Source organism: Podarcis melisellensis (assembly GCF_964234715.1).
Source record: "Podarcis melisellensis genome assembly, chromosome: 1".
Classification (NCBI taxonomy): Eukaryota; Metazoa; Chordata; class Lepidosauria; order Squamata; family Lacertidae; genus Podarcis; species Podarcis melisellensis.
Genome location: NC_138528.1, coordinates 18,936,586 through 18,964,072, shown reverse-complemented (window position 1 = coordinate 18,964,072; position 27,487 = coordinate 18,936,586).

The following is a 27,487-nucleotide window of genomic DNA, read 5'->3' as shown; positions in this document are numbered from 1 at the left end:
GCAATCCTAGAGCCCCTAGCATTAAATCATCAGAAAAATTGGTTTCAATGTGGCAGAACATTCTCCTGCATTTTTTAAAATCATTGTTCATCTGTTATTGAGAGCAGAAACTGCATTCCGAAAAGGTGATTTAAAATTTCAGTGACATTCTCATGACTGGGGTACAGATTATAGGGTTACACTTACCTTAATGTTGAGGTTGTTAAGTAGATTTGGGGGTTCTTGTGTTGACTTTCCTATAATGTGGGAAGCCAGCAAGGCTACCTACTGTGCTCATTGCTTGTCGTCTTTTTACTTTGAAAGAAATCAGTGCAGAGATTTTTATATATATATAAAGCAAAATGAATTACTTCCCTTAAGAACAAAACCAGCGGACACATTTATCTCAGGTCTCCATTCTCTTCCCAGCCCTTCCCAGGAGAAAACAACCCGGACAACTCCTTCCATGGGCCTTTCTTCAGACCTGGAAGTGCAGGGAGTCAGGAAGCTTGCACAATACTGGATCAACGTTTCATGGAAAGAAAAGCAGAGCCACATCGCCCTCAGTCTCCTCACAACTATAAAGAAAGCTGAACAAAGCACTCGGGGAAACTCTAGAGAAATTGCCTTGAAACGAAGAAGGAAAAAAGAAATCATTTTCATTCGGGAAGTGAGCTTTCAAGAAATGGGGAGCACAGCAACTAGCATTAGGTGGAATCCTGGTAGCATTACTCACTGTAAGGATCTATTGGCAGACATGCAGAAATGCCCTTTCTCCACTTACCTTCCATCGTGGTCTTTCTTCAGAGAGCAGAAGTTGCTTACCAACCTTGGGTTTCCCCAAGCAGTTTCACAGTTATAATGATAATAGGTTTGTGTACATTGTAGAATCAGACTGTGCCGATCTGGCTGTCTACAGCTCCCATTAATCACACCCTTTTATTCAAAACAGTATAAGTCTGATCTAACCCAATTAAGCCTGTGATGTTTAGAGAAAGAGATTAATATAGCTCAGGAAAGCATAACCTTTGCCCGTAGAGATGTCTTAAGATAATGAGCTTGATTCAGTGGGCTGGATTCAAAGAAAGGTGTGTTTTGCAAGTAGACATCTATTTGTAGACACTAAATCAGCAGGAAAATAAGCGTGTTCAGGCAGACAAGACTCAGCCATACAGAGGCAGATGCATATTGTAAGGAAAAAAGGGAAAAAGCCCAATGTTTTAGAGGCAGAATTTAAAATCCAGCAGGTTTTCCGTTAATTTTAAGAAACTGGCATCTCAGTAGTGAAACAAATCATACTAAAATAGCTTTTGACATCTTATAGATTTCTCCTCTCTGTAAAAACAAATATGCCTACAATCCCAATTTATACCTAGGTAATGTTATTTACAGAAAGACACTTAAGTGTCAATTGGCAAGTGGAAGGGGTGATATTATTATACCACACTTGCCTGCGGAACACTTTTAATGTGCAACATGCATCTTATTTCCAACAGCCTGCTATTCTGTGCATTTTCTTGCAAAGCGTGTTCACATCAAAAAGAGAGCACGTGTTGCGGTTGGGGCCGAACAAAACCCAATTTAGTGACCAGGCCTTAGATAACTAAGGGCCTGGGAGTTGATGGGAGGTTCCTGTTACTGGGGCAATTAGGATGTTGCCAATTTAGGGGTGGGATCAATGGCTTTATAAGCAGAGTCCACAGCTTTCTCTTTCTCTTTTGCTGTGGACACCGGATCTATCTTTAGCACCGGAGCAATTCAGCAAGAGACTCTGGTTGTATTAAACCAATTTTCCTTCTTTGCTTTCATTCCCCTCCTTGATTTAATTTTTAACTATCCCAGGGTAACCTAATTTATTCTTCCTCTTCGTTATATTCTTTTCCTTCTTCTTTGTGGCCCTTGGGACCCCTAGCGTACAGGACCTCCCGGTCCCGGGTGGCTTACGGCCCGCTCCCGGCCGTGCCGTGGGCCTGGACGGTGGGTGGTTGGCCTGGCCCCCCCCCTGCCGGGTCCGGCCCGGATAGGCCCCTTCGCTTAGCCTCCCTTGCCTTGAGGGAGGCTCCCCGCCCTGATCCGCGGCCTGCGGCGTTTGGGGGTCTGTTGGGGCGCCTGCTGCTCCGCGCGGCCGGGGGCCGGTGGCGGAGCTAGGAGGGCCCCCGTTCGGGGCTGGTTCGGCCCGGCTGGGGCTCTGGGTTGCTTCCTTGCTGCCCCGTCTTTGCCCGCGGGCCTCTCTGGGGCCTGCCGCGCCGTCCCTGCCGCTTCTAGCGGCGCGGGGTCGCCCGCGGCCCGCTGGGGCCTGGTCGGGGCCTGTTGGCCTCGGCCGCCTGCTCGGCCTCGGGCCTGCGGGTGCCGGCTGTTGCGGCCCCGATCCACGGGCTGCCGCTTCCCGGGGCCCGATCCGGCCGCTGCCGCCGTGCGTGCCGCGCTTGGCGGCGGTTCCGGCAGGCCCGCGCTCCGCGGCCGGGCTAGGCCCGGCTGCGGCTAAATTAGTCGCCCCGCTGCCCCCGCCTTACCTTCGGGCCCGGCCGGGCCTGCGGCTCCGCGCTTCCCTTAGCGGCGCGGGGTCCGGTGACCTGCTGCGGCCCGGATTGGGCCTTTGAGGCCTCGGCTGCTTCCCCGGCCTACCGCATCGGCCGGGGAGCCGGCGCGCCCCCCCCATCCGGGAAAACGGTTTGGGGGTGCGCGGGGGGTAGTGGGGGGGGCCTTTGGGGGCTCAGGGGGGTCTGAGTAGGGTTCCCCTGGTGGCTGGGAGGCCCTCCATTTTGGGGGAGAGCTTGCGCGAACGCTAGCTTTCTCCCAATCCTTGTGTTTATTTCTTTGAGCTTGCTTGCTCAACAGTGGCCTCTGGTGGCCAGACGGTGTAATTGCAGGGTCTGCTGGTAATTCATGTTATACACTGCAGTGGCCTCTAGTGGCTGTTTTGGTATTGCAGGGTTTTGTTTTACCTGCTGTTAAGAGTTCTTTGGGCTTAGTGCCTGTTTTGATTGCTTAAGCCTTCTGTTGCGCCGGCGGTGTTGGGGTTATTCCCGTACCGGCTGATTCTCCTTAATTTTATTCTTTTGTCATCATTTGAATTATTGTTAATTTATTATTATTTCTGTTATATATATATATATATATATATATATATATATATATATATATTCTTTTCTTATTTTAACTTCAACTATTATAAGTATCCGGTCCGGAATTTAACCCCTTCTTTTAATTGCTTTTCTGTTTAAGCTTTAGCAGGAATGGCGCCAAAGAAGGCAGCGAGGAAATCTGGTCCTGCGGTTACTGCAAAGCGGCCCATAAAAGGCCCATCGCAAGCTCTGCGATCCCCGCAACCTGCCCAGTCCCTACAACGCATCCGATCCATGGTCAACAGCCTGGCGGGTGACCCTGTGGCCTTGGCAAGGGTGGAGTCCGGGATGGATGGACTGCTCCGCCGCTCCTCTACCCCGTCGCCATCTTCTGCAATATTGGGTCCTACCTTAGGCGCCTCGTCGCCGGCGTTGTCATCAAGCGAAAATGAGGGTGGATCGGCGTTAGCCAGGGGGCTGTTGCGTGGCAGTCAAGCAGCACGCACCCCGGTCTTACCTGCGTCGCAGGTTACTGTGGCGAGGGGTCGCCCCCGTAACAGGGTGGTGGCCAGCAGGAGGCATTCAGCACGGGACCGCATCGGGGGTTCGCCCCCGCGGGCTTCGGTGGCAGGGTTTCAGGCGCCTGGCCATTCACAGTCAATTTCCTGTCAGTCGATTCCAGGTGCGGTGCAGCAGGCTGACTTATCAGAATCTTCAGTTGAGGATAGCCTTCCCCTACCTCCAAGGTCATCTTCTGGCGGGCTCCGTCGTCGCAGGAGAGGCTCCAAGAGGCGTGCCAAGAAGAGGCGCAGAGGTACCTCGTCTTCTTCTTCAGGTACCTCCTCTCTGAGTTCTAGTAGCGACGAGGAAGCGTCGCTCAAGCTTTACTGGGGATTTGGGGAGACTTCGGGCCTCCCAAAATGGGTGTGGCAACGCAGGGCCAACTCCCATAGGGCCAGGTATGGGGCGGTCCAGGAATGTCGCGATGGGGCGTTGGTGCCGGATGTAAAGGTCTCCACCAATTCGGCCAGGGACATCATCCCCGGGGCCCACCTGTCTGCCAAATTGCGGTCCAGGATCCTGGATGGCCGCTATGTCGATATTTTCTGCCTTGCCCCCCCGCTCGAAGGTCAGGAGCCCTTAGACAAGGGTCTCCTGGTATCTAAGAAGCGGTTGGTCTTGTCAAAAGCAGACAGGACTTTTGAAAGGTGGTTAGATAGCTTCCAGGTTTTCGCTGGAGTTGTGTCTGCAGCTTATCCCAAGAGGTCCCTCCATCTGTGGGTTTACCTGTCCATCGTCCGTTCGGCCTTTACGATGGCTGGGGAGACTGCTGCACTGGCCTACGATCAGAACTTCAGACGTAGGGCAGCCAAGATCCCCACAGCCCGCTGGGACCGGAAAGACCTCGATGTCTGGTCCACTTATGTGGCCCCCCGTATTGATAAGAAGCTGCCCGATCCACAGAAGTTCAGGCCCGCCCCGGCCAGGTCGGGCCGCAAACAGTTCTGCTGGGATTTTAATAAGGGTGCTTGCTCGAGGCAGCCTTGCAAATATGCACATGTGTGCGACAAGTGCTCGGGGAACCATCCTGCATCCACGTGCGCAGGGGGGCGCCGGCCCTTTCGAAGAGGGGGAGGCTCTCAGCAGCCTCCAAAAACAGCCGCCCAGGCCCCCGCTGCCGGAACAGGGAAGTAGCGCCTTATCCTCTTTAGCTTACACTCCGGTGAGGTTACAACCGTTGCTATCATTGTTAGAATCCTACCCGGACACCAAATCGGCGTCCTATTTGCGTGAAGGTTTTTCTGCAGGTTTTAGAATCCCGATAGTTTCCACCCCAGTAGCCAGGAACCCAGCAAATCAGAAATCGATCAGGGACATGCCAGAGGTAGCACGCAGAAAAATTGGAAAAGAATTGGCTTTACGTCGTATGGCCGGTCCTTTTGCTGCCCCTCCTTTTCCCAATTTCCACATTTCACCTTTGGGGATGGTTCCCAAAAAGGCTCCGGGAGAATTCCGCCTTATTCATAACCTCTCTCATCCCTTAGGCACGTCAGTAAATGACGTGATTCCCCCGGAGCTTTGTTCGGTGAAATATGCTTCCCTTGATCAAGCGATCAAGATGATTCGGAAATGTGGGACCGGCGCTTTGCTGGCAAAATGCGACATCGAATCGGCTTTTCGGCTGCTTCCGATTCATCCTGACGATTTTTGGTTGCTGGGATTTCAGTTCGAAGGCGGATTCTATTTTGATAAGGCTATGCCCATGGGTTGCTCGGTTGCCTGTGCGGCTTTTGAGTGTTTCAGTTCATTTTTAGAGTGGGCCTTGCGTGAGAAGACCGGACTGGGCGGAGTCACGCATTATCTCGATGATTTTTTGGTCGCCTCGGCAGGTAATACTGGGGACTGCGAGGCGTTATTGCAGGCCTTTGCTTCCTTAACGGAAGATCTGGGCGTCCCTCTAGCGGCTGGAAAGACCGAAGGTCCTTCTACAAAGCTGACTTATTTGGGTATCTTGTTGGATACTGTGGCACAAACTTCCAGCTTACCGCCTGAGAAGTTAATCAATTTGAGAAAGGTTATTAGTGATCTTTTGCCTTTAAAAAAGGTTACCTTGCGGCAGCTCCAGTCGTTGCTGGGCCACTTAAATTTTGCTTGTAGGGTGGTCTCCCCCGGACGACCATTTTGCTCCCGATTGGCCAAACTTACATCGGGGTTGCAAGCCCCGCATCACAGGGTTCGCCTTCCTAGTCAGGTACGGGCTGACCTGGTGATTTGGTTGGAGTTTCTGGAGGACTTCAACGGGGTGTCCCTGTGGCAGGACACTTTGAACCTGCACAACGACTTCCAGGTACATTCTGACGCTGCTGGGTCTTTGGGGTTTGGCTTGTATTGGGACGGCAGGTGGTGCGCTGAGCGCTGGCCGCCCGCTTGGCAGGGGCAGGCTATTACTCGGGATTTAACTTTTCTCGAGTTCTTTCCCATTGTAGTGGCAGTGCACTTGTGGGTCGAGCATTTTAGGGATCATCGTGTTTGTTTTTGGACGGATAACCAGGCGGTAGTGAAGGTACTGGCCAAGCAGTCTTCACGCTCCCCTAGGGTTTCGGCCCTCCTACGGGCCTTTGTGTTGCATTGCTTGCGTTTCAATATTGTGTTCTCTGCTCGTTTTGTCCCAGGAATTTCTAACGAGATTGCCGATGCTCTGTCCCGTTTTCAGATGCAGCGCTTCAGGTCCCTGGTGCCAGTGGCTCGAGACCGTCCGGAAATTTTCCCGGATCATCTCTGGAACCTTGGCAGAGCTTAGTTTTACAGGGAGTAGCTGCCTCTGTGGCACCCTCTACCTTGAGGTCCTATAAGAAGGCCTGGGCTGACTTCTTATTATTTAATGGGCAGTCTATCGGTGAAATTGTCACATCCCATTCCACCTCACAGGTGCTACGGTATCTGGCACATTTGTTCCAGATGCGTCGGGCGGCTAGGACCCTTCGTCTGCACTCAGCAGCAATTTCCTTTTTTAACAGGGCTTATTTTAACAAAGACCCATGTCAGAAGTTTGTGGTCCGTAGGGCTTTGGAGGGATGGGGGCGTCTCACTCCTTCCAGGCCCGTTCCCAGACGTCCCATTACATTTGAACTGCTGGCAAAGATGCGCGCCAAACTTCGAAGCATCTGTTGGTCCAAGTTCGAGGCTCGGCTTTTTTCAGCGGCCTTTTCAGTAACCTTCTTTGGGGCCCTAAGAGTCGGTGAGGTGGTTCTTGAGCCTAAGCAGGGCGGAGGCTCAAGGGGTTTGCTGATTCAGGACGTTAGTGTGTCTTCACATGACCTGCAGGTTAATGTCAGGAATTCAAAGACAGACCAATTAGGCAGGGGCGCCATTATTACCCTCCCTGCTACCGGAGAAAGTGGCCCTTGCCCGGTAAAAGACCTTACCAGGTACCTTGCCCTGCGTCCTGGCGGGGAAGGTCCCCTCTTCATTCATGAAGATGGCCGCCCGCTGGCGCGTCACCAGTTTACCAGTGTGCTGCGAAAAGCTGTGGCGGCTTGCGGCCTCCCGGCTTCGGAGTTTGCTCCTCACTCCTTTAGGATTGGGGCTGCTACAACCGCTGCCCATTGGGGTTTGTCGGTAAGAAGGATCAAGGACCTGGGTCGATGGAGATCGAACGCGTTCAAGGTCTATGTGCGGAAATGATTGTTGTATTTACATGTGTGTGTTTTAACCCTAGGTCAGGCCGCTATCCAGATCTGGGTAGTGGGGCACAGTATTGTGCACTGGGCTGCGGACAGAGCTCGCCAGTCCGGACTGGGTGAAGGCCTGGGATTCCCGCAGCACGTACATGTGTCCTGGATCTCCAGAAGGGGGATGCTGTGGAGAGAATTTTTACCTCTCATGCGACGGCGTGTCCTCCAGTTTGGCCCTCCTTCGGCGATTGTGGTGCAGCTTGGGGAGAATGATATGGTTTCCTCTTCCTGCTACGGGCTGCGTGCGGCCATTTTACTGGACCTGGGGGAGCTGGCGGCAATGGTGCCGACTGCTAAGTTAATCTGGTCACAGCTTCTTCAACGCCGCATTTGGCGAGGTAGCCCTTGCCCTGCTGCTACTGAACGTGCAAGGAAGCGGATTAATTCCGCTGCTAGCAAGCTGGTGGTGAATCTGGGCGGGTTCGTTATCCCTCACCCTCTTATCTCATTCAAGGCGATGGAAGTTTATAGGGATGACGGAGTTCATCTCTCGCCAGTTGGGAATGATGCATGGTTGGATGCTTTGGTGTCCAAGTTGAGGGTGTGGCTTAATTTGTGAGTGGTTGGCGGCGAGCGTAAGGGCTCGAATGGCGGTTAGGCATTGGTTAAAATTGGTTGGTGGAGGGGTATGGATTGGCTGTGCCTGCCCCTCCAATGCTGCTGCTGACGGGTATTCCGTTAAAGGAATTCTGAAGCTTACCATCCCTTTCGTCCAAACCCTGACGGCAGGGTGCGGGCCGTGTAAGCTTCAAGGGTCAAGCGCGGAGTAGCTGAGGGCCTGTGACGCAGCTCCAGCTGACTCTGTCCCTTGTCCCTCCGGGACTGACTAGGGAGTCAGTGCTGTCCCCCATGGCGGGGGGTGACAGATAGTCATAACCAATGCCTAAGCAACCACTCTCAATTTGTATTTTAAATAAAGTTGTGGCCAAAATTATGCCAAAAACCTTAAACAAAAATTATTTGTGAGGTGTGAGTTATTGGGAAGGGGGTTTTGGTGGACCTCAACACGCAAAGCGTGTTCACATCAAAAAGAGAGCACGTGTTGCGGTTGGGGCCGAACAAAACCCAATTTAGTGACCAGGCCTTAGATAACTAAGGGCCTGGGAGTTGATGGGAGGTTCCTGTTACTGGGGCAATTAGGATGTTGCCAATTTAGGGGTGGGATCAATGGCTTTATAAGCAGAGTCCACAGCTTTCTCTTTCTCTTTTGCTGTGGACACCGGATCTCCCGCCCGCCCTCCCTTGCTTGGGCTTTCGCTTTGACCTTGCTCTGCCTGTCATGGGGTCGTTCGCCTTGGAGCGGGGGCCCAGTAGGAATTTTTCCAATCGGCTGATTAGTGCGTGCCTTTTGGGTTTTGCCTACTGCTTAGCAAATCGTCACAACTTGTAAGGTTGGCGGTTAGGCATTGGTTAAAATTGGTTGGTGGAGGGGTATGGATTGGCTGTGCCTGCCCCTCCAATGCTGCTGCTGACGGGTATTCCGTTAAAGGAATTCTGAAGCTTACCATCCCTTTCGTCCAAACCCTGACGGCAGGGTGCGGGCCGTGTAAGCTTCAAGGGTCAAGCGCGGAGTAGCTGAGGGCCTGTGACGCAGCTCCAGCTGACTCTGTCCCTTGTCCCTCCGGGACTGACTAGGGAGTCAGTGCTGTCCCCCATGGCGGGGGGTGACAGATAGTCATAACCAATGCCTAAGCAACCACTCTCAATTTGTATTTTAAATAAAGTTGTGGCCAAAATTATGCCAAAAACCTTAAACAAAAATTATTTGTGAGGTGTGAGTTATTGGGAAGGGGGTTTTGGTGGACCTCAACACGCAAGTCCCATTGATTTAAGGTCACTGCCTGTTTATCTGAGGTTCAGGTATTGAGACTCACAGGGGTGAAGCCATAAGCTCAGAAGTTGTATCTGTAGGAGCCAAAATTTCTGGGCACTTATTATTATTATTATTATTATTATTATTATTATTATTGAAATCTCAAACATCTTTAATAATAATAATAATAATAATAATAATAATAATAATAATAATAATAATTTATTTATTATATCCCGCCCATCTGTGGCTTCCAACAAAATATTAAAATACAGTAATGCATCAAAAATTAAAAGCTTCCCTGCACTTCATTTGAACATAAGCAGAGTCTTGTTGCACCAGATAAAGACCTATTCAATCCAGTGTCCTGTTTCTCACAGTGGCCAACCAGATGTCTCTGGGAAGTCTATGAGCACAACAGCCATCTCCAGTTCGTGTTCCTGGGCAATTTCATTTTGGCCCTCTCAGAACTTACACAAATGCCTTCCGTGAGCTCTAGGCTCAGGTGTGCAGAGCCCCACAAAGAAATTCCAAAGACTATGGCTGGAATGTAAAAAAAAAAAAGGGAGGTCAAAGCGTGTTTAAGGGTTTCTTTTTTTTTTAATGCCTCTTCAGCAGTGAGGATGCCTACAGTAAAAATGTATTTATCAGATTTGTATCCTAGAACCTTTAGCGCACAGTGCTCTTAGCAAGGATAACAACAAGTAAGCCGGAAAATGCAGTTAATCAAACTGGAAATCAAACGCCTGGATATTCACATGTTTCTTCGCTGGAATACAGGCAATAGCAACAATAGCAGTATTTATTGCCAAGGGAAAACCACACTATTAAATACACACACACACACACGTAGTCTTGTTTGTCCATTGTGAGGAAAACCCATGATCTATAGAAGGTCAATAAATTTATTAAGACAAAGGTGGGTCAAAACCAGCCCCCATATCCACTTTCATGTGTCAATTTGTGTCGTTCCCCCACAATATGTGTGTGTGTGATCCCCCCCCCCGCCGCTTTGGGGGGGGGGTAAGGTGGGTGAATTCCAGTGGTTTGGAAAGAAGTCAAGGATTCCCCACCTTGCTTTAACCCTTAAAAGTACCCCCCAAAATTAGAAGCCTTGCAACCACTCATAGCAGCACAAGGCTCTCAGCCAGCCATCCTACCTGGCTGCACTTCTGGGAGTGATGCTGTCATGATCTAACCTTCAACACTTCATTTGAATCCAGTGTGGATTCAAAGCCAGTGTGGTGTAGTGGTTAAGAGCGGTAGTCTCCTAATCTGGGGAACCGGGTTCGCGTCTCTGCTCCTCCACATGCAGCTGCTGGGTGACCTTGGGCCAGTCACACTTCTCTGAAGTCTCTCAGCCCCACTCACCTCACAGAGTGTTTGTTGTGGGGGAGGAAGGGAAAGGAGAATGTTAGCCGCTTTGAGACTCCTGAAGGGGAGTGAAAGGCGGGATATCAAATCCAAACTCCTCTTCTTCTTCTTCTTCTTCTTCTTCTTCTTCTTCTTCTTCTTCATCTGCAATCTGTGGGGGAACTCTTGTTCCATTCCATCACTACCAGCAGGAGTGGCCAACAACTGCCAAGCCAAAAGATCCAGCCCAGCTGTAATTCAGAAGAACCTGCGCTGGGTTAGATAACAGCCAGCTGATAACACCAAGGCTGCAGGCTTGATCCCCAGATGGGACAGCTGCAGATTCCTGCATTGCAGGGGGTTGGACTAGTTGCTCCTCAGGGTCCCTTCCAACTCTACAATTCTACGATTCTATTCTTTACACACTTCTGGCCCCATACATAGGAAGCTGACTATGTCAGATCACTGGTCCATCTCACTGAGCGCTGCTTACTCTGACTGGTAGCAGCAGTGGCGGATGAACCCTCTCCGGCACCCAGGGTGGGGCACCGAGGGGCAGGGCAAACCGCTCAGCGGCACACACACAATGTCAGGTACGGAGTGTTCATGTGCAGCAGCCCGTACGGTCTCCATGCGAGAGGCGCCCACACTGACTGCACGCTCCCTCGGCCACTCTACAGCAAGGGGGAGGCAGGGGCCATCTTGTCACACCCCCCCCCCAGAGTGGCACCCGGGGTGGACTGCCACCTCCGCCCCCTACTTCGTACACCCCTGGGTACCAGCTCTCCCAACCCATTCTTGAGATGTCAGGGGTTGAATCTGGTACATTTACATGCAAACGTGTGTTGTTAAAACAACATGGGGAAGGGTGAGAGAGAAACTGGTATGCTCTTAATGCCACAAAGTCTGCAGGCACCCACTCATTATCAACATCCAGGTGGAATTAAAACACTTCCCAGTTCATCCAGGCATTTGATGGCTGAAATACATTGCTCCTGGCAACCTCGGCGGTTCAAATCCCTGCGATGGGATGATCTCACATTGTTCGGTCCCAGCTCCCGCCCACCTAGCAGTTCAAAAACACGTCAAAGTGCAAGTAGATAAATAGGTACTGCTCCAGTGGGAAAGGAAACGGCATTTCCGTGCACTGCTCTGGTTTGCCAGAAGCGGCTTAGTCAGCTGGCCACATGACCCGGAAGCTTTCTGCAGATAAACACTAGCTCCCTCGGCCTATAGAGCAAGATGAGCACACAACTCCAGAGTCGTCTGTGACTGGACCTGCGACTGGTACCTTTACTTTTAAGGGTTGATTATTTTTAAATGTTTTTATTTTTATATTTATATTTTTTATTTTTTTGTAGGGTAGCGCCCCTACCATGCTGCCCTGGGTTCTTAGAGAAAGGCCAGGATTTAAATTTAATAAACAAAAGGAACAATACTCTCAAATGTGGCCTCAGATTGGCCCAATAGGGCTCATTGTATTTGCTTTTCTGGAAAATGCCTATCTTCCTTCCCAGATTGCAGTTGCATGGATAACACCACCATGATAAATATACAGATAACCAAAGTAAAGCTGTAATAAAAACATCCAGCAATGTTCTAAATGTTTCGTAAATATACAGTGTGGTGGCATTTAAGGGACACGTATATTTAAATTCATTTTGCCAACACCTACAGTAGCAATCGACTCTCATACAGTTTCTTAGTTGTCTATTGAATATAAAAATCTGTCTTCCTCCTGATTGACCATTTTAATGTGGGTCATTAGGGTTGCTATTATTGTTATTTTGGTATGGGGAAATATCTATTTGTAGAGACTTTGATTTAATGGATGGATTTGGTTGTTTGATGCTATGCATTTTAACTTCGGTATTTCGGTATTTTTAAATTTTTTTATGTTGTAAGTCACCTAGAGGTTTGACAGAAGACAGTACACACATTTAAATAACAACAATACTAATTCTTTTTTGCCATGTTTTCTTTTTTTCCCTGAATGTGTTCCCCTCATCGAAATATATTTTCCACCTTAATAAACATCTTACATACATTTTGATATTTTTTTTTCCTCAGCCAAAAATCACACCACAGCATCCAAAGCTGTGCAAGAATCTGGCAAATAGCTATATTCCATTCCACATATTTGTGGATCAATTTCCTCATGCATCCCTACTTGAAAATAGCTGGGTTTGGTTGGATGGGGAATAGGGATGGGGAGAAATTTATTTAGTTCAAATTGTAATTCACCTTAACCAAATTCACACTCCATGAATCAATATGCAAACCACTTTGAAATTTTTCCAGATTTTGCAGTCGATGGATGCATACAAAAATGTGTGCAATAATGAAAAGGGCATGCCAAAATGTGTACACATGTGACAATAATGTACAAAAATGCAGTCTACTGGGGGAAATTGTTTGGGGAAATGTATAGACTAGGCAAAATTGCATAGGGAAAAATGATTATTAGAATAAATGTGTGCCCCCCAAAAATCACATGGACTTAAAAATGTAATAACCTGCAGTTGTATGTGCAAAGGGATAACTTGAAGTTAAAACTGGGGAAATGAGAAACGGGGAGAAACTGAAACTGTCACATTTGTCTATCTCTCATTAAGAATGCAACACTACTGTCATTTGCAAGTTTCTAAATGCAGGCTTAGGGAACATCCAGCATTGGCTAAGATGCTTTCTCTTGTTTTCTCTGCATCGCGATGTATATACATGCTGCTAGCTACATGTTTGCCTCCTGCTTGTATTAATTCATACACATGAGTGTAGGAAATAAATACAGATGTAAATATATATATATAGCTTCCTTGGGCATTTCTCTCGCACTGACTCCAATGAGATGTTTTAGAACGGTGTAAACGAATACCCGTTTTAAGAAAGATGCATGCAAGTGACAACTGTTTTCTCCTGTGATAGCGCTCTTCCAAATTGATGTTTCCGTCTCATTGCTTTCGTATTTGTTTTTTAAACTTTATCTGAGGGTTTTTAAAAAATGGGTATTATTTAACAAAAGGAGAAAACTTTACCACTTTCTTATGTAAAGCTAATGTGACAATAAAACTGTCAACAAGGAGGCGAGATCAGTCTCACGCAAAAATCCCGAAACATCTAAGTGGAATTTGCATAAAATAGTTCTGGTATTATTATTCACTGTTCTTTCGTTGACAGATATGTCAGGGCCTTAAAACCTAAAAGAACAATTATGCTATTGTATCTCTCTGAGGATTCAAGGGGTGTGTCTTTGGTGAAAAAGTGCTATTAGAGCTTTGAAAAGCAGTAAAAACGACAGCCCAAGGGGCTCTTTAGCTAGTCATTTTGCAAAGAATGCCTGGGCTTTAAGTGTCTTAAAGTACATTTATGCAGTTCTTACTTGTGCTGCAAAGAAACTGCTAATAATTAATGCCTGTAACATTTTTTTAACGTTTGCATTAGCTATAAATAATAAAAAAATACACCACTCTTAATAAAGCCATTATTGATTAACTTAAACTGTGATTCTCTGGTGAATGTGTCAGTTTTTCTGACAAGCTTATTGCTAAGAATTATATTTAAGCTTTTTTTGGTTAAGCTAATATTGAAGAAATCATTGAACAATTATGGACCAAAACAGGAACTAATCAGTAAATCCATTACTCGAACAAGCTAGTTTAACTTAACATGCCTGCACATTAAAAATGAGGGATTGATAAGTCATGCATCATTACGACGAGATGTGCCATAAAAGTCAGTGATCCCATTTTCAATTTATATTAAATCTGCCGATGGCTTTAGTAGAGAATTCTGTGGAAACTTTAGTGAAAGTAGAAATGTTGAATTGTAGATGAGGAAGAACTTGGGACTCAGGAAGGAAATGAACCTAACCACCAGAGATGAAGACATATCTCAGGGGTAGACTTGTACATGCTGCTATGGCTCCGAGCACCACTTTCCATGCTGTTCCAGTGACGCCGCAAACTCAAAAATTTGGGGGAGAAAAGGTGTTGGACTAGGGAAATGGCTCTTGCTACAAACGTGGATGCAAATGTGGAAATCTGGCTCCCCCCCCCCCCAAGCTGGAAAGTGAACCGGGTGTGCAAATGGTTTGTGCATCTGTGCAAACTACTTGTGAGCCTGTGGACAACTTTTTAAAAGCTAAAATCCTGCCAACTGGCAGCATTCATGGGAGCTTCAGCAACCCCCTCCATTTTTGCTTTTCAGGAAAAATGATAAGCTATGTGTTTGAAGGGCTTCCATGCATGGTCTTGGATTAGAGCTCTAGGGTTCATGGAAGAGACTTGGATCAAGCACAGCCTCCCACCTGAGACATTTTTTTTTTTTTTGCTGATTCTATATTCTCCCGGGACAGCCCAGCCCTAACCTCCCAACCTTTTCCAGTGGGTTCACAAAGATTCAGATTTTTAGGTGCTTAGGAGGGGAAATTATTCTCTTTCCCCAGTGGGTCTGCACATGAGTGGAAGTCCGTTTACCTCAAATCTGGTTGCAACTTATAGAACTGTTTTGATACAGAAATTTTGGGTGGCATTCAACTAACTTTTACTCAGAGTAGATCCATTGGACTAAACTGTTAGTGGCGGGGGGGGGGGTATAAAAAGGAGAATTCCTGCGTGCCAGGCTTGGGTCAAGTACTCTTTGGTGAGAGAACCCCAACGGATATTTAAAATCACGAATATACAGCAAAGTAAAGCACGGAAATATAGGCTGTTCATAGAATCATAGTTCTGTAGAGTTGGAAGGGACCCTAAGAGTCATCTAGTCCAACCCCCTGCAATGCAGGAATCTCAACTAAAGCATTCATGACAGATGGCCATCCAACCTCCATTGAAAGAGAGTCCATCACCTTCCGAGAGAAGCCCTTTCACTGTCGGACAGCTCTTACCACCATAAAGTTCTTCCTGAAGTTCAGTCAGAATCTCTTTTATTGTAATTGGAATCTTTGGTCCAGGGTCTACTTTAAAAATATGCCCTTGTGAGTTCCAAAACTTGCCTCTTTCCCCAACATAGGAAAAAACACCACATGTTTTTTTTAAAAAAAGGTTTACTTACAAACTTTCCAAAGGACAGGTTCATGTGCTTTTCCATACATCAGTTGAAGAAGAAGAAGAAGAGTTTGGATTTGATATCCCGCCTTTCACTCCCTTTAAGGAGTCTCAAAGCGGCTAACATTCTCCTTTCCCTTCCTCCCCCACAACAAACACTCTGTGAGGTGAGTGGGGCTGAGAGACTTCAGAGAAATGTGACTGGCCCAAGGTCACCCAGCAGCTGCATGTGGAGGAGCGGAGACGCGAACCCAGTTCACCAGATTGCGACTCCACCGCTCTTAACCACTACACCACAGTGGCTCTCAGTTGGAAAGATTTATTAAACTAATTTTTTTAGCTTACTTCCAAAGTGGTGAAAGTTCCTAAATTATTGTTATAGGAACTCAAGAGTGGCTTGTAAGAGCCATGAGGTCTGAGCAACCAGCTAAGACCTCATACGTTGAACTTCTATGGTAGACTGGGGGAGCAAAAGGCTTTATTATCTATTCTCTCCCAACGTGAGGGGAGGTGGACATAGTGAAGCCTGGCAGGGCAGCTTACTCTATGGTCTTAACCCCTTCATGCATTAATTAGACTTAAGCATGTTGGTTATAGGAAGCCATTTATCCCACATAAAGAACCATGAGCAGGTTAGGTCTATGAATTTCAATGGGTCTAAACTTTGTTAAATATCAGCCATTGAGGCATGGTGGATAGATTAGATTGGCCCCATTGATACAACAAGAGCAGCCACATCTACCCGCAGATTCAAATGGTACATTCTGGGAGTGGGAGAAGTGTTCCCATTTGATTCTGCGAATTTTATAAACTGGCCCTTAGACACAAGACTCAAGAAGCAAATCAATAAACTTTAATTGGTGCAGATGCTAACCAGCCCATAAATGCACTTTAGGAAAAAAGAAGAAATAATAAAAAATATCCATGGAATTAATTTGTTTCATAGACTTTGCTGTAGAACCAGGGTAATTATGAATTTGGCAGCCAATGGTTGGATTGGCCAGAGACCAGGTTTATATATATTATTTGATTATAAAATGATTCATTATAAATGTGACAGGACTATCTATATTTCTATATCAGGAATGTAAATGAATGTGAACTGCTGCTCACAGCCAGATGCCTTTCAGTTTGAAATGTATATATCTCTTTGACATGAAGCTGGGTCATGATTGTGGGAGCCAAGTGCTAAAGTACTAAGAGAAAGGAGAGACTGGCCACTTACACTTCACCCAAAGTGAGAAAGTGAATCGCCAAAAGAGGGCACAGATTTGCATAAACTTTGCATATGCTAATTGATATATTTAGGGGCAAGTGTCAAAGTAATTATTCTAATTTAAACGGGGGGGGGGAGGAAACCTCCCATAGTGAGGCAAATTGTAATCATGTGATGGACCTGCCTATTTGGTCAGAGGCAGCAATGCTTCTGAGAAACAGTTGCTGGAAACCAGAGAAGAGAAGGATGCTCTTGTGTTTGGACCTTGCATGCAGGCTTGGCCATTGTGGGAACAGGATGCTGGAATAGATGGACCACTAACCTGATCCAATAGGCTCTTGTGGTCTCATGTCTGCTATCCAGGTGCTAAACTGTTGATGGCCCCACTTTTCCTTGTTGTTGTTGTTTAGTCGTTTAGTCGTGTCCGACTCTTCGTGACCCCATGGACCAGAGCACGCCAGGCACTCCTGTCTTTTACTGCCTCCCGCAGTTTGGTCAAACTGATGTTTGTATCTTCGAGAACACTGTCCTACCATCTCGTCCTCTGTCGTCCCCTTCTCCTTGTGCCCTCAATCTTTTCCAGGGAGTCTTCCCTTCTCACGAGGTGGCAAGAGTATTGGAGTCTCGGCTTCACAATCTGTCCTTCCAGTGAGCACTCAGGGCTGATTTCCTTCAGAATGGATAGGTTTGATCTTCTTGCAGTCCATGGGACTCTCAAGAGTCTCCTCCAGCACCATAATTCAAAAGCATCAATTCTTTGGGGATCAGCCTTCTTTATGGTCCAGCTCTCACTTCCATACATCACTACTGGGAAAACCATGGCTTTAACTACACAGACCTTTGTTGGCAAGGTGATGTCTCTGCTTTTTAAGATGCTGTTTTCCTTAGGACGTCCCTGTTTTCATTGGAGAAATGTTGGAAGGTATGCAGTTATGCAATAACTGAGCCAAGGAGATAAGTAACTCTACAACCTTTAGAAGACATCTGAGGACAGCACTGCATAGGGAAGTTTTTAAATGTTTAATTATGTGTTTATATATGTTAGAAGCTGCCCTGAGTGGCTGGGGCAACCCAGTCATATGGGTGGGTTGTAATAATAATAATAATAATAATAATAATAATAATAATAATAATAATGGAATAGGATGTCCCTGTTTTCATCAGAGAAATGTTGGAAGGTATGAAGTAGACATGATCATGGCAGATCCATCTCTGTAAGCCATGCCCTAATGTTAGCAGGCAAAGGGCTCCTGGGTTCAATCCCAGTTGAGAAAGAATTGTGGCTGAAACCATGGAGAGATGCTTCCAGGAAGTCTTGACAGTACTAAGCTAGATGATCAATGGTCTGAGTCGGTACAAAGCAGCTTCCCCTGTACCTATAACTCTTGCTATAGATGGAGTCATCTCCCTTTTTCTGGTGTAATTTGCATGAAGGGGCAAAGCATGTAGGAAAAGGACTGCAGGGTTGCATTCTGGCCCCAACCTCTAATGATCCACAGTTCCTTCCATCCCACTTCCACTTTCCAAGAGTCAGTGGATGTCTGAGGTGGGGGGACCTTTACCCAGAGACCGCTAGACACACAAGCCCTTGTTTAAGTGCCCCATTGAAATCAACAGGACTTATTTTAAACATTTAACATTGCAAGATTGTGCCAATAACACAGTCGAGCACAGCCAGCAGGGCAGAACAGTGTGTCCTTTAAGATGTTCAACATAGCCAAAGTATTAGAATTAGAATGGCAAGCAGAGGGAGAATAACAATATTGGGCTTCCTACAAATGATGCCATTGATTAAGAAGAAGAAAACAGGTGATTTGGGTCACATTCTTTTTTTCAGCCAATGGAGGAGAAGCAGAATCGTACAAAGTGCGGTGTGCTCCGTGAGAGTCAGATTTATTTTCCATCTTCACAATTATATATGCATCTTCCCTGAGGTTCCACCTGCTTCAAGACTGCTAAATTAGGCCTTATGCAAATTGATCTGGGTCATGTGGCAAGTGTGTGCGCGCACAAGCAAGAGAGTTATTGTATATATGGGCTGAGCGAAATAAACATACTAGGACTTCTGTATCAGATCTTAATTTATTGCAACATTCTCATGCCGGCGTTTGTACCTACATGCATTTTATCACTCGATTGGGTGATTTAGGTTTCTGCAGGAATATATTATGCAAGAGTGAATGGCTAGCACTTTATAAACATAAGACTGATGCAACCATACCTCTTATCTGTCCTTGAATTTTAGTGTTGCCATTGGCTTTGCATAAAAATGTCTCCTAAGCCCCCAATAGCATGAAGAAATGTTGCCCTTTTTTTGAAGGCTATTTCTAAAGCAAAACTTAAATATCAGATGGTTGGGGGTATAGTCAATTATCTTCATTCCCAAAATTAAATTGAAACCTTTTCTAATTTGTTCTTCTTTTTTGTCTCTCCCTTTTACCTCTGCCCTAGTTCCTAAGGTAAAAGACACAGTCTAAATTCAGCCTGGCTTTTCAGAGTTGTTAAATAAGTGGCTGCAAACTAGAGATCTATTCATATGAGAATCATCTATACAGTTGGAAGTACATAGGGGCATTCAAAATATATATATTCTGTTTGATGCATTAGGTGGTGTGTGCTTTGAAGACAAACTAATAGCGACAAAAGTCCTAGCGGCACACACACCCTCCATCCAGCATTCTGTTCCCACAGTGGCAAACCTAATGTCTATGGGAAACTCAAACGATCAGAAGAGCATTTTCTTGTCCATGAATCTCAGCAACTGATTCAGAGACGGACCTAAAAATCCACACTCAGAGAATAAGTTTGCTATTAGGTTTATAGTATGCTGGACTGCAAGATCCACTTCTTTAACCTCACCATTTGATTGATCATATTGTAAACATTGGTTCGCATTTAACATCATTAAGTGTCAACTGACCAATTTATAGATCCTCATCAAGCTTATAATTAAGCCAGCAATACACTATAAATGCCACTTGATACTTTACCCACCATTGCATCTGAACTTGTTTAATTAAAATGCAATGTAAATTAAATGGAGAGTAGTTAAATCTGAATTCTTACTCCCCTTTTCTTGGGGTAAGTCTTTTTGAACACCCTCTATAGGTCAAGCAGAAGAATTAGTAGATTTTCCCCATTCCCCATTTTTTATTGCTCCATGCATTTGCTCTGCCCTCTGTTGTACGCCTCCTGAATGCCATTTCCTAAAATTAGTTCCAGATTTGGAATGTGCAGTTTCTCACACCTTTCAGTTCCTTCAGTACATTTGCCTTGTTCTCTTCCTCCCTTCCACATTGTTGATGATCATATGAGGTAACTGCAGTCATCTTCTAATGCCTGCCTGGTTGTCCCTCAACCTTCAGATGGCCATCAAGCAACGATCAGGAACAGAGTCTTCTCAGTGGTGGTGCCCGTACTCTGAAATTACAGCACTGAACTAGATAGACCAAGGCTTTCACTCGGTATAAGGCAGCTTCCTATTCTCATATGTCAGGGCTAGTCAAAGACATTTTGCTGTCTCAGGTGAATGACATGATGGAGTTTCATTCCACTCTACTCTGCCCAAGTCACATTCCACATACAGGGGTTAACCAGACTGACGGCTGAATCTTACTTCAACACTGGTGAAGTGAGTGAAGAGCATCAGGGCAGGCATTGTCACATGTCCTCCAACATGTTTCTATTACTACTCTGCTTAATGATAGTCAGCCCTGCCATTGACCAGTGGCCAGGGATGGGGAACCTGTGGCCCTTTAGATATTCACAGAATCATCAAATTGTAGAGTTGGAAGGGACCTTGAGGGTCATCTACTCCAAGCAGGAATGCAGGAAACTCAACCCATGGTCCCCCATCCAATCAGAAGCCATTCCGAGCCCTGCTTAGCTTTGCAAATCTGCTGGCAGTTTTATTGCTGCGCCAAAGACTCCAGCTCCCATCAGCTTCAGCCAATATAACCCATGTTCACGGATTACGGAACTTGTAGTCTAGCAACATATGGAGGACCACAGGTTCCCCAATCCCAGACAATAAAACACAAGAGAATCTGTAAACGTGGCCATGCAACCCTCTATATATTCGACATCTTCCATCAGTGGAACAATTAACGGCAAAAAGGCATTTTGAAGCAACTTGTTGCAGCAATGTATCTAAAATGTAAGGGGAAAAAACATGGGAGGGGAACCCAAATCTTTGTAATTTCATGGGACATTTCAGAGAAAAGTGCTAATTTCATGGGGAGCTTTAAGGGGGAAAGTGCCAATTTCATGCAAATTCCAGCAGGCAAAAACAAGATACATTGGAAGGTTTTACTTGGGTTACATAAAGGATGTAATGATGGGAGAAGGGATGTAAACTTAATAATCATGCCAGCAGCCTTTTCTCCTCCAGTGTATATTAATCGCTTTGTATCATGCTGGCAAAACGCAGAGGAATGATGCTTTATCCCCATGTATGATCAAATGCAGCTGTACGCTAATTTGTGTACAGTGCTAAAAATGGATCCTTAAAAGTGGTTTTTTCCCCCACCCTCAGTTTTCTGCAAGGATGAAGAGCTCTCTGCCTCCTTGTTTTAACATGGCTGCATCAAGGTCATCCTGAGTTTAGATGTCTAGCCCATATTGAATAAACAAGGGCAGCCAATTATTTGAACGGGATTTACAAGGGCAAAACCTCTGTTCTTTCTCCCTTCTCTCCCCCCATTCCCCAGTTTATATGGGAATGAGCAGAGCATGGCGTCTGAATGCCACACAATCAGTCAACGGTGGGAACATTTTTCTCTTGAGTTAGAAATCAAAGGGGGTCAAAAGACTCCCAGTAGGTTTCGTTACCATCTGCATTTTTGAGTGACATTTAGTAACATGTTCATCTTATTGTGAGTTGTAAATATATATGTGTGTGTGTGTGTTCACAGCACTTCCTATACATTATCCCAGTAATCCCTACAAGAACCTGGTGAGGTAGGTTAGAAATATTGTCCTTATATTGCCAACAGGGGCTGGGTGGGAGTGAGAAGTGTGTTTAAGGTCACATATAGTATTCATAGTCAACATGCCCCCACCTCGGACTATTGTAGCCCAGTTGGTAGAGCTTCTGTTTTCAATACAGAAAGATCTAGGTTCAATCTCTGGCATCCACAAGAGGGGCTGCTTTTACTACAATGAAGTGGGAGAGAACTTGTGGTAAATAAAAATCAGGATGATAAAATCCTGGAGAGCTGCAACCAGTCAGTGTATAAACTTTTGAAGCCAATGAACTCAAGGGTCTGGCTCAGAAGGTGATGGACTTTGCTTCCTTGAAGGTTTTGGGTGTGTATGTTAGTCTTTGCTTTCTGAAAGCAGCCAAAAAGAAAGATGTGCAAATGATTCTCCCAAGAACACAGCCTCAGGCTGTAATAGAGGCTGTGGGAGAGGCAAACCTTTGTTTTCAGCTCTGGGTGAAGCAATTCAGGCATGGCCAAACTTGGCCCTACAGCTGTTTTGGGACTAAAACTCCCATCATCTCTAGCTAACAGGACCAGTGGTCAGGGATGATGGAAATTGTAGTCCCAAAACAGCTGGAGGGCCAAGTTTGGCCATGCCTGGTTTAACCTATGTTTTGAAAGCACATGATTTTATGCAACTATCAGAATGTAACTTTGCTTTAGTGTCTGTTTTGGAGTAAGCTCTGTTAGTAAAGCTTTGGTACCGTATTTTTGGACTGGGCAATTTTTATTCCAAGAAGAGTCAGTTTTTAGTCATCCTGTTGCTTCCAGATGCACAATATTAATAATGGCAATAGACCCGTTCCACATTTGTAAGAACTTCAATGTGGCAGCATTTGCTCTTTGGAACTACCTGCCTAATGATATCAGGCCGGCAACTTCACTATCCTCTTCTCAGCTCCTGCCAGAAAGAGTTTTGTTTTTACACAAGCCTACCCAGACGTTGAGAAAGTTGATGTGAGTCTTAATCTGTTTTTAGTCTATTGTAGTTGTAACTTTTTGGTTCTATTAATGGATAGTTAATTTTTCTAAGTGATAATTTCATCATTTTATGGGAATCGCTTTGAGGTGTTTTTAATTATTATTTTACAATCGAGTGTTGTGTAGATTCCGTGAAATAAATAGATGGCTTTAAAAGGGGGTTAGGCAAACAGATGCAGGATGAGGATATCAGGGTTCTACTAGTCTTGGTGGCTATAAGTTACCTCCAGGAAAGGTCTGAATGCTGGTTGCTACAGAACAGTGGGAGAAGGCTATCATCCTGGTGTCCTGCTTAGACGTTTCTGAGGGGTGTCCCATTGGTCACTGTAGGAAACAGAATACTAGACTAAACAAAAAAATTCCTTCCAGTAGCACCTTAAAGACCAACTAGGTTAGTTCTTGGTATGAGCTTTCGTGTGCATGCACACTTCTTCAGTGTGTATCTGACGAAGTGTGCATGCACATGAAAGCTCATACCAAGAACTAACTTAGTTGGTCTTTAAGGTGCTACTGGAAGGAATTTTTTTGTTTTGACTATGGCAGACCAACACGGCTTCCTATCTGTAACTGAATACTAGACTAGATAGGCCTTTGGTCTGATCCATTGGAGCTGTTCTGACGTTTGCATGAGGCATGCAAAGAAGAGATTAATCCCCCTTCCCTCCCCTTTTTGCTAGCAGATATTTTAATGAGGAGAGTGACAGCTAAAATTATTTTTGAAAAGTGATGATTTCACATGACAGACAGGTTTTCTTTTTTCTTTTCTTTTTTTACTGTGGGAAGGATTTAGATGCTTTTTTCTTGACTTAGGTAGATCCCCCCCCCCCTTTAAAGCATAAGTAGTTTATTAAGATTTTTTCATTATCTGTCACCATGATAATAAATAATAAAAGAGAGAGATTATGGTTGAAATTAGAACAAGAAGTTTTTTTTGGGGGGAAATAGATATATCACCATCCCTTTGGGTGGTACAAATCTATTGGGAAGCAAAGAAGCTGCCAATAATTAAATTATGTCTCTGTTGTTATTGCCGTGGGCGTCTTCAGAGTTATTGAAAATTCAGCCATTTCGTTTCTTCCAGGTAAGATGGAAGATGGGGAATGTAATGGAAGAAGAGGAACAAGAAGTGAGAAAGAGGAAATGGAAGGATGGAGTGGTAAATGCGGATGCTTTCTGTAAGAAACTTAGAAACCTCAACAGGAATTGAACACACCATATTAAACTGTATAACTTTCTAAGTATTTCCTTAAGAAAGAAAAAATGTGTTGGTGGAGGAATTTGTTTGATCTGCTTTTGGGGATTGACTGACCCGAGTCAATGATTCTCTTGCTTCCTTGCAGAACAGAATCCAGCTATCCATTGGATTGCATCCTTCTCTGGATTTTGCAGTGCACTTTAGGTCTCAAAATATATGTATTTTACATATGTGTTAAATACGCTGGAAATGTTTTAAACGCATTGAAAAACACACATTTCCCTGGAAGAGTGCATACATAACGTGTGCAAATTTCAGGCAGATTTTTGTGTGCGTTCTTTGGGAAAGTTTGCAAAAGACGGCGTGGAATGGTTTTATGACAGAGAACCAGTTAAACTGACATGGAGCAGACTCAGGCTGTTCTGCGCATCCCTTGTGTGCAGGGATGGCCAAGACATTGGGCCAGTCCAAGACATTTTGCTTCTTAAATGTGAGCTCAGATGCTCTCTCTCCTCCACCAGCTAGGGTGTCCTCTTCAAGAAGTCTTGCTCAGACATCATTTCCAGGTGTCATGTACCCACTTTCCCTTGATGTTGCCTGAATCAGGTCCATTCGCCCTGCTGCCCTGTAGGGCTAGCAAAAGGGCTCTGAAAGTACTCACAGGTGAAGCTACCATAGATGACCTGCAGCTGTTATTAACAAAATACCAAGTCACAATCTCAGTCTATCAGAATACATTGTTGCCTGCCCCCTGTCTGTCTCAGGAAACAATGGAAGAGTGCACCTTTGGGACTGTAGTCAAACCGCTGAAGAATTACAGCGCCTGCTGTGGCTGTAGAGACCAATATGGGAGAGACACATTTTGTTGAAGCTGGGACAGATGAAGGCATCTGGTTGTCTGCTGAAGATGCACCATGGCATGATCTATTGGAAATATATGGTGTGCATCATTCCTTGAAGTAAATAGATGTGGCACATGTGCTCACTCTCCTTGGTCCAGTATACCTGAAGGAGCGTCTTCACCCCCAATGTTCTGCCCGGACACTGAGGTCCAGCGCCGAGGGCCTTCTGGTGGTTTCCTCCCTGCGAGAAGCCAAGTTACAGGGAACCAGGCAGAGGGCCTTCTTGGTAGTGGCACCTTCCCTGTGGAACACCCTCTCACCAGATGTCAAGGAAATAAACAACTATCTGACTTTTAGAAGACATCTGAAGGCAGCCCTGTTTAGGGAAGCTTTTAATATTTGATGAATTATTGTATTTTAATATTTTGCTGGAAGCCACCCAGAGTGGCTGGGGAAGTTGTTGTTGTTAGTGACATGCTGGCTGAGTTGCATGCCCTTGGGTAGTTTCCCATGCTTAGGTCTCTGAAATAGGATCATTCCTCTTTTGCTATATTTCTTTGGTGAAAAATTTGTAATCAGCATGAAGAATACTTTCTGCTAATGTATTGGGACTGAAGCATGCAAGAGTCTTGTGCAATTCAACTGCTGCTGGCATGCATCACTTCAGGCTGCAAGTGACGGAGGAAATATTTGAATGATTGTTTTTGGTAAGCAAGTAAATAAATTCTTGTAATGAGCAAATCAGGGAGGAGCTAGGGCACACTAGGGTCTTGAAGCACTAGTGTGTCCTTCACCAACCTGATGCCCTCAATATATTTTGGACCACAACGCACATCAATGCCTCAGTCACATCTAGTATGGGAATGCTGTTTGGAATTGTAGTGCAAATGTTCTGGCGCACACTAGGCTGGCCAAATCTGTATTGGTGTATATTGTGGATTGATTTTATACTTGTGAACTGCTTAGAAGCAATTGTGGCATGTAAGTGATATATTAATTTAGTAATAGTGATAATAATGAGCAGGATAATAGGGATGGAGAGATCTGTCAGTTTTTGTTTCAATTTCTCATTTTTTTTTCTTATCTTAGGTTCAGTTCACCTTTTTGCATCAGTTTGCAACTTAACAAAAAATGAAAATTCACAAATCTGTTGCATTTTCCCCCATTTTTTTGTATTTGGTTTTGGCTAATATACATTTTTTCCCCCCAAAAGCAAATCTGCCCACCCACCCAGTATGATGCTTTTTTCACCAACATATGGATTTTGGTGCACAAAATGGCCACTATGTCATTTTTTTTACACGATTCGGCTGGAGAACTGCATTGGGGAAAGAATCAGGGAAATGTGAATTTCAGCGGATGGGTTTGTTGCCGTTTGCTCTGGAGAATTTTAATTAGGTAGATTTGAATTCAAATGTGGACTTAATTTATTCTGGTGAACTTACTCTCCCCCCCTCCCCCGTAGATACAGAGAGGTACCAAATATTCTATCCCCTGTTTGCAATCATTTGGTTCTGATTGTTCCAGAAAGACAAAACTATTCCATGTTGGGATGTGTCATTTGTGTGAATATAGCAGCCTGAATAGAGGTGAAAGGCGATTCAATGGGAAGTGTGAGAAGAGGATACCTAACTTTGGTAGCATGCAATAATAAATTGTATATTGCCCCTCATACAAATTTCTTAATAGAGAGCTGGCTCTTTATAAAGTTGTAACTTTAAAAGGCAGTTTTATTGACTTTACAGAATTACATGTGAGTCCAGCAAAAAAGAAAAGATTAAACATTATCTCAGAGAAGTCCAGTATAGTTTAGTGAGAGATCAAAGAGTTCCATTAACAGTGCAGCAGGAGGTAAAATATATGTAGCAAAGGTTTATGTAGCTCTGATGAGAGACCCCTGGGGAACTGGAAGAGACTCAGTAGGGGGAAACTACAGAAGGAAATAAAGGCGGGGGGAGTGGGTGGCCAATTATTGCTGATCTACAAGGTGGAGGCAGAACAAATGATTCCAATGGCAGTTTTCCCCAAGATGTACCCTGAATGCCAAAAGGGATTGCTAGAACAAAATTGGAGTGAGAATGGAAAGTTGGAGAAAGAGCTGGTGCTCAGTGCCATGAAGCCAAATGATGGAGACTTTGGTCTGGTCTCCCATTTCCAGGAGTCGAAAATGATCTGATCAACTGTTGTTTGCTGAAGGCAAACAGTAGTCAATCAATTATTTCATTATCAAATGGTTATATGCTAGAGGAGCTGTTATCCTAACAGCAACACCCATGTTTACTGCATTGCAACAGCATGGAAATCCTGCCCAGCTAAGCTTTGAAAATCTTCCACATTAGCAATTTTTGGACAACAGGTGAAAAAGTATTTGTTGTTGACATCACTTGGGTGATGTTACTGCTGGTTGGTTGCTGCTGGTTGTATCTGATGGATGTATGGTTTTCTTTTGTTTTAATTTACTGTTTCTATGGTCTGTGATGTTCCTCCATTTTGGAGCAAGGCTGGGGTATAAAGCCATTTAAATAAACATCAGCAAGATTGGCATTGTTTTTAAATCTATCTGCTGTTAGTTTCTCTGCTGTTCTTAACAGATTGTTAGCCATTTTATTGCATTTTGTGCATCACCTTGAGATATGTGTGTGGAAGGCAAACAATATAACAACAAAAACAACCACAACCACAACAATAATATATTTCTATATATTGCAAACTCACTCTCCAAGTGCACAGTACCATCTTTCACACATAAGAGGGAGGTTTTTTCTTCCTTTTCTATTTTGC